Raw genomic sequence first — 12,077 nt, forward strand, 5'->3', positions numbered from 1 at the left:
ATGGATAAGTTTTGATTGATTTGAAATCTCCTTAAATATAGTGTATTGGATAATTACTATAAATTATAAGTTAACCAAAAGCCGCCACATAAGCAAATTTAACCAGAATTAATAATAGATTGACACGTAGGATTAGAGGGAAGTACTTTTTTGGGGGAAGTGGGGGGAAGTAATTTTTATTTTTGTTTTTTATGATTTTTTTTTCAAACATTAAGATCACATGAAAATATGAACATTTAAAAAAGACACTGTGACGAATGTTATTATTTTGGCGAAAAATCGCTCGAAAAAATAAATGATAAATGAAGAACTTTCGAGTGCAACTAATGACTTTAGCCTTGCTAATAAGATTGGCCAGGGTGGTTTCGGTGCTGTTTACTATGCACAGCTCAGAGGCGAGCTTCGTGTTATATATATCTTTTACTCATGTTATACTTGTATGAATATCATCTTCATCTGTATAACTAAATCTGAAGAACAACTACCCATATATGACATCATTATCATTATATATATTAAAATTAGTGCAACATAATCTCTTGATTTATGGGATATTTTCAAAGCATACACATGCATAGATTATATTCGTATCTTATTGCTTTATTTTACTCATTTAATATTTTGTAGGATATCTTTTCATGATTTTCCATAAAGATGTTTGTCATCTAGTTTTTGTTAGTTTCTATTGTTAGGTATGCATTTAATATGCATTATGATTTCTCTTGTATTTAAGCATGTGTTGGTGTATCATTTGTAATCAATCGAATACACATTTTATTTCCATTTGCTTGTTTCATATATTATACTTTGTTTACTAAACTTCAATTACTAGTAAGTCTTTAATTATTTTATGGTATCTAGAGCTTGGTTTTAAAATTAATATTTGTGTGCAAATACTTAAAGTTACAAAGCTAAATTCTTACTATAAAAAATGGAAGTCTCAAATGTAAACAACGGTGGTATGATCAATGGTATGGAAAGACTTGTAGGCAACAACTACAAGTATTGGAAGATGTGTATGGAAGCTTATCTCCAAGGTCAAGACCTATGGGAACTTGTGGCCGGAAGTGATGCCATATTTCCCGTAGAAACTCTTGAGCAAGGCGAGTCACGAAGAAAATGGAAGATCAAGTGTGGGAAGGCTCTCTTTGCGTTGAGGACATCAATTAGCAAAGAGTTCATAGAACACGTTCGTGATCTTAACTCGCCAAAGGAGGTTTGGGATACTCTTGAGAAACTCTTTACCAAGAAGAATACCGCACTGTTGCAATTCTTGGAAAATAAGTTAGCAATCTCAAGACAAGGAGGTATGCCAGTTTCTGAATATTTCTTACGGGTCAAAACGCTTTGTTCTGAAATTTCAGAGATTGATACAAACGAGAAAATCAGTGAATCTCGGTTGCGAAGATATTTAATTCGCGGTTTGAAGAAAGAGTACGTACCGTTCATAACCTCTATTCAGGGGTGGGCTACTCAACCTTCGATTGAAGAATTAGAGAATTTACTCTCTAATCAAGAAGCTTTGGCCAAGAAAATGGTCAAAGGATTTGAAAATGATGCGGTACTATTTTCAAAAGGTAAGAACTTCAAGAAAGGTTCTTCTAGCAAAGAAAAAGAAGAAGAGCAAACTAGTTACAAAAGTAACTATGAGAAGAAACCTCCCACATGTTACAAGTGCGGGAAGGTTGGTCACATCAAGAGATATCGTCGTTCTAAAGTCACAAAAGCAAACGTGGCTTGTTCAAGCAACGACGATGATGAAGTCAAATGGGAGCAATGTTTTACCGTTGATACGGTTGTTAAGAAGAATCAATGGATTGTTGATTCGGGTTGCTCTCATCATGTGACCGGTGATGGAACTCTTCTTCATGACATTAGAGATCACAATCAAAATCGAGTTGTAATCACGACCGACAACTCAACTCATCCGGTTAAAAAGGAAGGTAATGCTATTATTGATGTTAATAATAATACTTTTACTTTGGAAGATGTTTATCTTGTTCCTAAATTGACCAAGAATCTAGTTTCGGTACCTCAAATTACCGATTCTGGAAAACATGTTCTTTTTGGTCCAACGGATGTGAAAGTCCTTAAGAATGTCAAGGAGATTGTAGGTGATGTTCTTTTCACGGGAGAAAATAAAGGTTCTTTGTTTGTGTTGTCCGCAGGTGAGGCTTATGTGAAGAAAACAAGTCAAACTGACAACGGAGCTATTTGGCATGCTAGACTAGGCCATGTGGGATATCAAATGTTGCAAAAGATATTCTCACATAAGCTAGTTGATGGAATTCCTCAATTAAAGAATGTTCGTGAGGAAGTAATATGCCAAGGATGTCAATATGAAAAGTCACACCGACTTCCATATAAGAAGTCAACAAATCGAAAACAAGGTTTGCTTGACTTGATTCATAAGGACTTGATGGGGCCAATAAAAACACCAAGTTATAGCGGTCATTGCTATGTAATGGTGTTAATTGATGACTATTCTCGGTTTACTTGGGTGAAATTCCTAAAGGAGAAAAGTAAAGCCTTATCAAAGTTCATAGAGTTCAAAGAAGCGGTAGAATCAGAATTTGGGAGAAAGGTAAAAGCTCTTAGGAGTGATAATGGTGGAGAATTCATGTCAAATGATTTCTTTACTTATTGTAAAACAAATGGTATTTCTCGCCAAATGACTTGTCCGGATACTCCACAACAAAATGGGGGTTCAGAAAGAAAGATTGCTTACCTTGTTACAATATGCTTATCTTGGTTACATGACAAAGGGTTGCCTAGGGAGCTATGGGCGGAAGCACTTCAATGTGCTTATCATGCGTCTAATCGGTTACCATCTTGGCCAGGTACACAAAAATCATCTTTTGAGCTAGCTTATTGTCAAAAGCCAAATGTAAGCTATTTTAGGGTGTTTGGTTCTATCTGTTATGTTCATATTCCAAAAGCTAACCGAACCAAACTTGACCCAAAAGCTCGAAAGTGTATTTTTGTTGGTTATGATTCTCACAGGAAAGGTTGGAGGTGTATGGATCAAGAAACAAAGAAGTTTACCACTTCAAGAGATGTGGTATTTGGTGAAGTGTCTTCTCAATTTTCTGAATCAAGCAAAAATGGTGAAGAAAATAGAGATTACAAATTTATGTTTCCTAGCTTCGACACTCAAGAAGAAAGTGAGAATGATGGTGTTTCTCAAACTCAAGAAGAGACACCTAGTGAAGAAGTACCAACTCAAGTTAGAAGGTCAAGAAGAGAAAAAAGACAACCAAGACATCTAAGTGACTATGAGGTGAACACAGTCACAACTTGTTTCTTTTTAGGTGGCTTAACCGAAGAACCAACATGTTATGAAGAAGCTAAAGATTCTTCAGATTGGAGAAAAGCAATGCAAGAGGAGATTGATGCATTGGAAAAGAATGAAACTTGGGAGCTTGTCAAGAAACCGGAAGCATGTAAACCGGTTACTTGCAAATGGGTCTACCGTTTGAAGAAGAAATCGGATGGAACCATTAATAGGTTCAAGGCTCGATTGGTGGCTCGTGGCTTTTGTTAAAGTTATGGGCTTGATTATGAGGAAACTTTTAGCCCCGTGGCTAAAATGGTAACGGTGAGAACAATAATCTCACTAGCGGCTTACAAAGGGTGAAAATTGTGGCAACTTGATGTGAAGAATGCTTTTCTATATGGAGAGCTTGATCATGAGGTGTTCATGGAACAACCTATTGGTTTCATTTCAAATCAATTTCCAGAATATGTGTGCCGATTAAAGAAAGCTCTTTATGGCTTGAAACAAGCTCCGAGAGCTTGGTATGGTAAGGTTGCACAATACCTTGTCTTTTGTGGTTTTAAGATTTCTGATGCGGATTCTAGTTTGTTTGTTAAAAAAGAATCAGGTTTCCATGTTTTGGTGTTATTATATGTTGATGACATGATTATCACCGGAGGAAATGAGTCAGAAATCTCTCGTTTAAGTGATGATCTTTCGGTTCGTTTTGAAATGAAGAATCTGGGGGAGATTGGATGTTTTCTTGGCTTGGAAGTTGATAAATTAGAAAACGGGTACTTTATCTCTCAAAGGGGTTATGCAAGAAGTCTCTTGAAACGTTTCAACATGGGGGAGTCAAAGCCTATGACTAATCCAATAGAACCAAACCTCAAAATGAAGAAAGATCAAGGAAAAGTGCTCAAGGATATGAAGTTGTTCCGACAAATGGTTGGAAGTTTGATCTATCTAACCATCACAAGGCCGGAAATTGCTTACTCGGTTGGCATTGTTTCATAATTTATCCAATGTCCAACTAATGTTCATCTTGATGCAGCAAAAAGGATCCTTCGTTATGTGAAAGGATCAATAGGCCACGGCTTGTGGTATAAGAAGTGTGATAATATTTTGTTAAATGGTTTCGTGGATGCAGATTGGATGGGAGACGCAAATGATCGCCATTCAACTTCGGGTTACTGTTTTAACATGGGTTTCGTTATTATTTTATGGTGTAGCAAGAAGCAAGATGTTGTTGCTTTGTCTAGCACGGAAGCGGAATACATAGCTGCAACGATGGCGGCTCAAGAATGTACTTGGATAAGAAGATTGTTGGTGACATACTTGAAAAAGTAGATTATGTTGTCAAATTGAAATGTGACAACGAAAGTGTAATCAAGCTTGCTTCGAATCCTGTGTTTCATGCCCGTACTAAGCATATAGAAATGAGATATCATTTTATTCGTGAAAAGGTTCTTAGCGGGGAAATCGATCTAGAAAATGTAAGGACAAATGCTCAAGTAGCCGACATCTTTACTTAAGCTCTAATGAAAACCAAGTTCATGGAATTTCGAGAAGTGTTGGGGATTTTTGATCGAGAGTTTGCACTAAGGGGGAGTGTTAAAATTAGTGCAACATAATCCCTTAATTTATGGGATATTATAATCCCTTGATTTATGGGATATTTTCAAAGCATACACATGCATAGATTATATTCGTATCTTATTGCTTTATTTTACTCATTTAATATTTTGTAGGATATCTTTTCATGATTTTTCATAAATATGTTTGTCATCTAGTTTTTGTTAGTTTCTATTGTTAGGTATGCATTTAATATGCATTATGATTTCTCTTGTATTTAAGCATGTGTTGGTGTATCATTTGTAATCAATCGAATACACATTTTATTTCTAGTTGCTTGTTTCATATATTATATTTTGTTTACTAAACTTTAATTACTAGTAAGTCTTTAATTATTTTAATATAGTATAAATTAAAAACAGTAATAGCACACGTAGCGCATGTGCATTCATCATCCAATGATTATGGTGTTGGCTTAAAAACTAAATCCATGAGCAACTGTTTTAGTTTGATTTGTTTCTATCTTGTTTTGTTGCTTTTGTAATATATCAAACATGTGTAGAAAGCTGCTATTAAGAAGATGGATATGCAAGCATCAAGAGAATTTCTAGCTGAATTGAAGGTTTTAACACGTGTTCATTATCTGAACCTGGTAAGAGGTGTTCATATTCAACTTCTGGGGTACTTTGCAGGGTTTATAGGTGGAAAAATGGACGGTTGGACGGGTTGGCTTACTGACTCATGGTTTTAGATGGTCTTTGGTTAAAACAGTATGTTTTTGGGTTAGGTTCATCCACAGATATATACTTTCTCCCTTTTTTCATGAATGTTGCACTAAGAATTAGTGTTTTGGATATGATTTATTGATTAAAAGAACTGTATAAACTTACATATAAAGTCATACGTTTTGTGCATATCAAATGCAGGTGCGTTTGATAGGATACTGTGTCGAGGGTTCCCTTTTCTTGGTGTATGAGTACACTGAAAATGGAAACTTGAGTCAACATTTGCATGGATCAGGTCAACTAAATTTGGATACACGGACTAGTTTATGATAGTGAACGCGTTTAAACAATCGAGTTGAGTGTTATTTTCCATGTACTTTTTCAGGCGAGGACCCGCTACCGTGGTCTACCCGAGTCCAAATTGCGCTCGATTCAGCAAGGGGTCTTGAGTATATCCATGAACTTACTGCCCCTGTATACATACACCGTGATATTAAGACAGTAAATATACTAATTGACAATAATTTTCATGGAAAGATTTACAAACGTTTATGTTGTCATAATTTCCTCTTCGTTTGTGGTTCTGATTTAAAGACCTGCCATTAACTATTATTATTAGGTTACAGATTTTTGTTTAGCGAAATTGACTGAAGTTGGAGGTACATCTTTAGCCACACGTCTTGTGGGTACATTTGGATATATGGCACCAGAGTAAATAATCTTCTTCTTTAACTACATTACATGAGCCTTTGCTGTGGCCTTAGGGTACACCAAACACCTTGTGTGTTGAATCGGGGTGGGAGGTCTCAAATTCGAGTATTTACCCCAAACATTTCAGGGTATTTACCCGATTTATGGAGTGACCCTGTCCTTATCCCTGCTTAAACCTAGCTGAGCCGTTACTCGACCCACCAATTTTCCACCTCTAATTGTGCCCCTTTAGGTGGGCGGTGTAATAATTTTTTTTTCTTTTTCATGTTTACATGTATGCACAATATGGTGATGTATCTCCAAAGGTAGATGTATATGCATTTGGGGTTGTACTTTATGAACTTATTTCATTCAAGGAAGCTATAGTTAAAGCAAATGACACTATGGCTGAATCGAAGGGTCTAGTTGCTTTGGTGAGTTTAATTTCACACCTATTTTTTTTGTAGCTGATTATATTGATCATTTCTGTACGATACTGAATTACTGATGGTTAGCTTGATCGTTGCTAACAAGAAATTAATGAGTCCAATTTATAATGATTTGTAGTTTGATGTTGTTCTTAGTCAACAAGACCTAAAAGAAGACCTGGTCAAAATGGTTGATCCTAGGATGAGGGACGACTACTCTCTAGATTCAGTTAGTAAGGTGAATCTTTTGAACCTTTACCTATTTTCTTGTGCTGACCAAAACTAATTAAAATGATAAGTTCAACAAATACATGTTCATCCTTTTACCAATATAGTAGTGCTAGGTTGTAAAATTTGCTAGGCGAGGAATAATTGTTGGGACCTTGCATTTATTAATCGGCAAGGCGTGAATAATTTTGACCTTGACTCGATCAATGTATGACCGAGTTGTAAGCCTATTCAAGCCGATAAAAAAGAAATGAAATCATACCCTTATGCATAAAAGGTGTTGAGTCCCCAAAATAATTAAGGATTTAATTATGACAAAACTGTAATTTATTTGCACTAAAGTGTTATGTGCAGTCAGCACAAGCTTGTTCATGTATAGACAGCAGATATAGCTGTGTCGAGTGTTTAGTTTGCTGCTCAGTCTACCAGCACAAGATAGACAGTGTTCTTCAATTAGCACAGGATGTGTACTCAGCAAATCAAGAACATGAAGTGACTCAGCAATGAAGAACCAGCACAGCTGGAATGCAGCTCACTACACAAGACAGCTATGCTCCATTATAAGCATAGTCGTTTCTCGAGTGGTCTACATCAATGGTACTATTCAACAGAAGTCAAAGACAAAGTTGAATAGAAAAGGACACGCGTCGGCGGCTGACAAGTGACCTTACAAGACCACGTGGGAATGCAGAAGGTTAACGCATGTGCAGACATGGGTTATACTTTGTCATCACCTAGGGAACACAACATTCTATTTGTTTAATCAAATAGTGGTGCCAAACCGAATTGGGGTGTTCCTGCAAATAGCTACCAAAGAGGAAAGAAGAGAGCATGCTCTCTGATATAGTTGTCTCCACAAGTACAGACATCCTATGTACCAGTGGACAATAGAACCATTACACGGTTAATAGGACTACTATAAATTTTTGTATCCACTATTGTTACAATTAGGTGTGTGGGTTTATTTTATAGAGTCAAAACGTGTAATAGCTATTAGTTTACCTCTTAGCTATAATCTAGGTAATCTGTATCAACTAACTATCATTCCGCCAAGGATAGTTGTGATTATTTGTGATTCAATCAATAAAGAATAACTGTTGAAAATTACCTGTGACTCTATTTATTTGCATGATTGAATACTAATCGAGTTTAACTGTTTAGTTAATTGAAAAGAAATTGTATTCACCCCCCTCTACAATACTCCTGTTGTTATCAAGGGACCAACAACTGGTATCAGAGCTTCAGTCTTGATAATTAATATCTTGGATCTGAATTCTCTCATGGCTGCATATACTAATACAGCTTACCTTGAAAATGGCTCATCCAATAGACCACCCAAATTTGATGAAGATGAGTATGAAACTTAAAAGGTAAGATTCATGCTTCACCTTGAGTCTATTGACCCACTCATGCCTGGTATCGCCACAGATGGTCCATTTGTGCCTACTGAGACTATTGGTAGTGCACCAGCTATAGCTGACACTCCTGCTGTTCCTGGCAGAGAGGTTATTCTCACTCCTTCTAGATGGGATGTTGAGGATAAACGTCGTGTTGGACTTGACCCTAAGATCAGAACCTTGTTAGCTATAACTTTGCCTAACCTACTGTTCAAACTGATTAAGGGAAAAGAAAATGCCAAGCTTATGTTGGACTATCTAGATGTTACCTATGAGGGTATGGGAGAAGTTAGGCAGAACAGAATGATTGCTTTAAAACGAGAATATGAAATGTTCTTTGCCTACAAAAACGAAACCCTTAAGCAAACCTTCATTAGGTTTAACTCCTTGATTGCTGACCTGATCACTCTGAATGTCACCTATACTGAGTTTGAACAAGTTAACAAATTCATAGATTCACTGCCCACTAAATGAAAACCTGTTACTGACCCATTAAGAACTACTCAGACCCTAAAGAACTTTAACATGTCTTCTCTCTACAGTTCACTTTGGAATCATAAGAAGGCAGAGGCTAAATTTGAACTTAACTTGAAAGAAAACTTTAGGTCTGCCCCCACCACTTCAAAATCTTCTAAGACAGATGATACTACTCTTATTGCTGCTGCTAAAAAGAAAGCTCAAAAGGCTTTACTGGTTCAAAAGTTGCTGGCAGAAGAAGAGTCAGCTGGGAGTGATGTGGATAGTGGTAATTGGTCTGAAGAAAGCAGTGATGACGAAAGTGATGCAGAAGGGTTTGCTGAAGGTATGGCTTTGCTGGCTAGGGAGTTCAAAAGGTTCAATCGTAATAGAACCAGCAAGTCATACAAAGGGAGTAAGAAACCGAGTGCTAGGTATAGTAGCAAGTCAGTCAAGGGTCCTAAATCTGCGTTTTATAATTGTGGAAAGGTTGGACATTTTGCTACTGAATGCATGTCCAGGAAACCTTCAATTTCACATGCTAACTCTTTCTCAAAAGCTGACAAGTACAAAAACAAGTACAAAGCTATGAAAGCTCAGATGAAGGAAAGTGCTAAGACTGATAAGAAGGGTAAAAAGCCAGAAAAGGTTCTAGTTGCTGAGCATCATGATTGGGATGAAACCAGCTCATCGTCTTCCTCTGATTGTGATACTGATGATGATGGTGCTGGCTATGCTCCAAAAAAGAAGCTGTGTTTAATGACCAAGGAGGTCAAGGAGTCAGATGAGGATGATAGTGGTAGCAAGTTTTTGGCTGATATGAGGGAAGCTGATCAGAAAAGAGATTCTCCTCAATGGAAAACTGAATTGATGTATAAGGTTGATAATTTTTGAACTTATACTGATGATGAAAAGGCCGAAATGTTTGACTACCTAAGAGTTGACTTATGTAGAGGCAGCAAACGTGAAGAAGTTTTAATATCAGACAACAAATCTTTAAATGAGAAAATTAATTGCAAAAATGATGAAGTTAAAATCTTGAAAGATGATATTTCAAAACTCGAAAATTTTTTTTTTGCTTTAAGGTCTCTTCACGTTGAGGCAGCAGAAGTCAAGAACTAGCTGGATAATCTTAAAAAGGTTGTCGCTTCATGGTGTACATCTGCTCAACGCACAGCAAAGTGTGTTAACGAGCAGGTGCCTGCCCAAATTGAAGCTTTCTTTGCTGGTGACTTTGCTGCTGCTGCTGCTGCTATTGCAGAGGTTACTTTCATGGACCCAATTCTTGAAACAGATCCTGAAGCTGTCTTGCCAAATACTTTTGCCAAGATAGTTAAAGGTAAAAAGGTCTTGACAAATAAATTTGTTAGACCTGCTACTGTGTCCCCACCACCTACCATGAAAGAGATTTTGGAGGATGAGGTTAGAGTAAGAGAAGCCAGTACCTCAATTGATGAGACTACTGACCCCTCAAGCATTTACTACATGACTCCAAAAGAAAGACGTATCAAAAGGGAAATCACTGAAAATAATCTTAGAAAAGTTAAATCTACTGATTCCCCTTCGTGTTCGAGTTCCAATTGTGCTGAGCCAGCCGATGACAAACTTACTGGTCAACCAGTAGCTGCAGACAAGCCAGTCAAACGTAATACTGGTAAGTCCAAGGCAGTAGGAAAAACATCTTTTAGTTCATCAGCTTCACTAGACAAGCCAGTAACTTCCCACGCTGGCTCGTCAAATGATAAAGGCAAAGCAATACGTCATGACTATGGTACTGGTTCCAAGAAGAAAGCTGCCCTTAAGGGAAAAGCAAAAGTGGACTCGAATGAAGAGCTGTCTATCATTGAGATTATGACAGTCAAGCTTGACCAGCTTATTGAGGCAGTAACCAAACATCGCCCCGATCCCCTTTACAATGTGTATGACCCTTCACTGATACCAAATGTGAGAAAATGATACAAATGTGGCAGCAAGTTTCACTTAGCCAACCGGTGTCCTTTTACCCCAACCCCGTCTGCTGATGCTTCTTCAAGCAAACCAGCAGACAGGAAGAGATCATCAAAGATGACCCTTCCAGAATCCATCCTTGGATGGGTTCCCAAAAAGAACTAATCTCTTAGCTACTATGCAGGGCATTCAAAACAAGCAAATCTGGTATCTCGATAGTGGATGTTCGAGACATATGACCGGATGTAAGTCCCTGCTAATGGACTATCAAGAAAAAGATGGTCCAGTTATTTCGTATGAAGATAATTCGTTGGGTTACACAAAGGGTTTTGGTACTTTGACTAATGGGAATGTCACATTCTCAAATGTTGCATATGTAGTTGGGCTTAAACATAATTTACTCAACATAAGCCAACTGACAAGCAAGAATAAGATAGTCCAATTCAGAAAGAAAATTGGAACTATTTTTGATAAGACAGGGAAGCCACTGCTGACTGCAAAACGTCATGAAAACATGTATCAAATTGACATGAACACAGCAGTCACAACAATTGATACTTGTTTCTATTCGAAGGTAGCAGACAACCTAAAATGGTTATGGCACAAGAGACTCTCACATCTCAACTTCAAAGATATTCACAAATTATCCAGTAGAAGTTTGGTGTTTGGGCTGCCCACCATGTCTTATGTAAAGGACAGACTGTGTCCTGGTTGTGAAAAAAGAAAACATCACCATGCCTCATTCAAATCAAAGCAAATCTCATCTGTTGAGAAACCATTTTATTTACTTCATATGGATCTTTTTGATCCTGTTAATGTGGCCAGCTATAGTGGAAAGAAGTATACACTGGTTACTGTTGATGAATACTCCAGATACACCTGGGTATTCTTTTTGAAGTAAAAGAGTGAAGCTGCTGATGAAATTATCAATTTTATCATAAGAATGGAGCTTTTAAATGGGCAACTGGTGAAACAGCTAAGAAGTGATCATGGTACAGAATTCAGAAATGCTACTGTTGGTCCCTTAATAACAACAGGAGTATTGTAGGGGGGGGGGGGTGAATACAATTTCTTTTCAATTAACTAAACAGTTAAACTCGATTATGTATTCAAGCATGCAAATTAGATAGAGTCACAGGTAATTTTCAACGGTTATTCTTTATTGATTGAATCACAAAGAATTACAACTATCCTTGGCGGAATGATAGTTGGTTGATACAGATTACCTAGATTATAGCTAAGAGGTAAACTAAAAGCTATTACACGTTTAGGACTCTAAATAATAAAACCCACACCACTAGTTGATGCAACAGTGAATACAACAATTATATAGTAGTCCTATTGTCCGTGTAATTAATCTATTGTCCACTAGTAC

General features: G+C 37.1%; 1 pseudogene; it reads left to right on the forward strand.

Annotated features, from left to right (window-relative positions):
* The first annotated feature begins 295 nt into the window (after positions 1 to 295).
* Positions 296 to 12,077, forward strand: part of LOC139901514 (lysM domain receptor-like kinase 3) — a 153,575-nt pseudogene continuing 141,793 nt past the window's right edge.

The sequence above is a fragment of the Rutidosis leptorrhynchoides genome, chromosome 3 (assembly GCF_046630445.1).
Source record: "Rutidosis leptorrhynchoides isolate AG116_Rl617_1_P2 chromosome 3, CSIRO_AGI_Rlap_v1, whole genome shotgun sequence".
Lineage (NCBI taxonomy): Eukaryota > Viridiplantae > Streptophyta > Magnoliopsida > Asterales > Asteraceae > Rutidosis > Rutidosis leptorrhynchoides.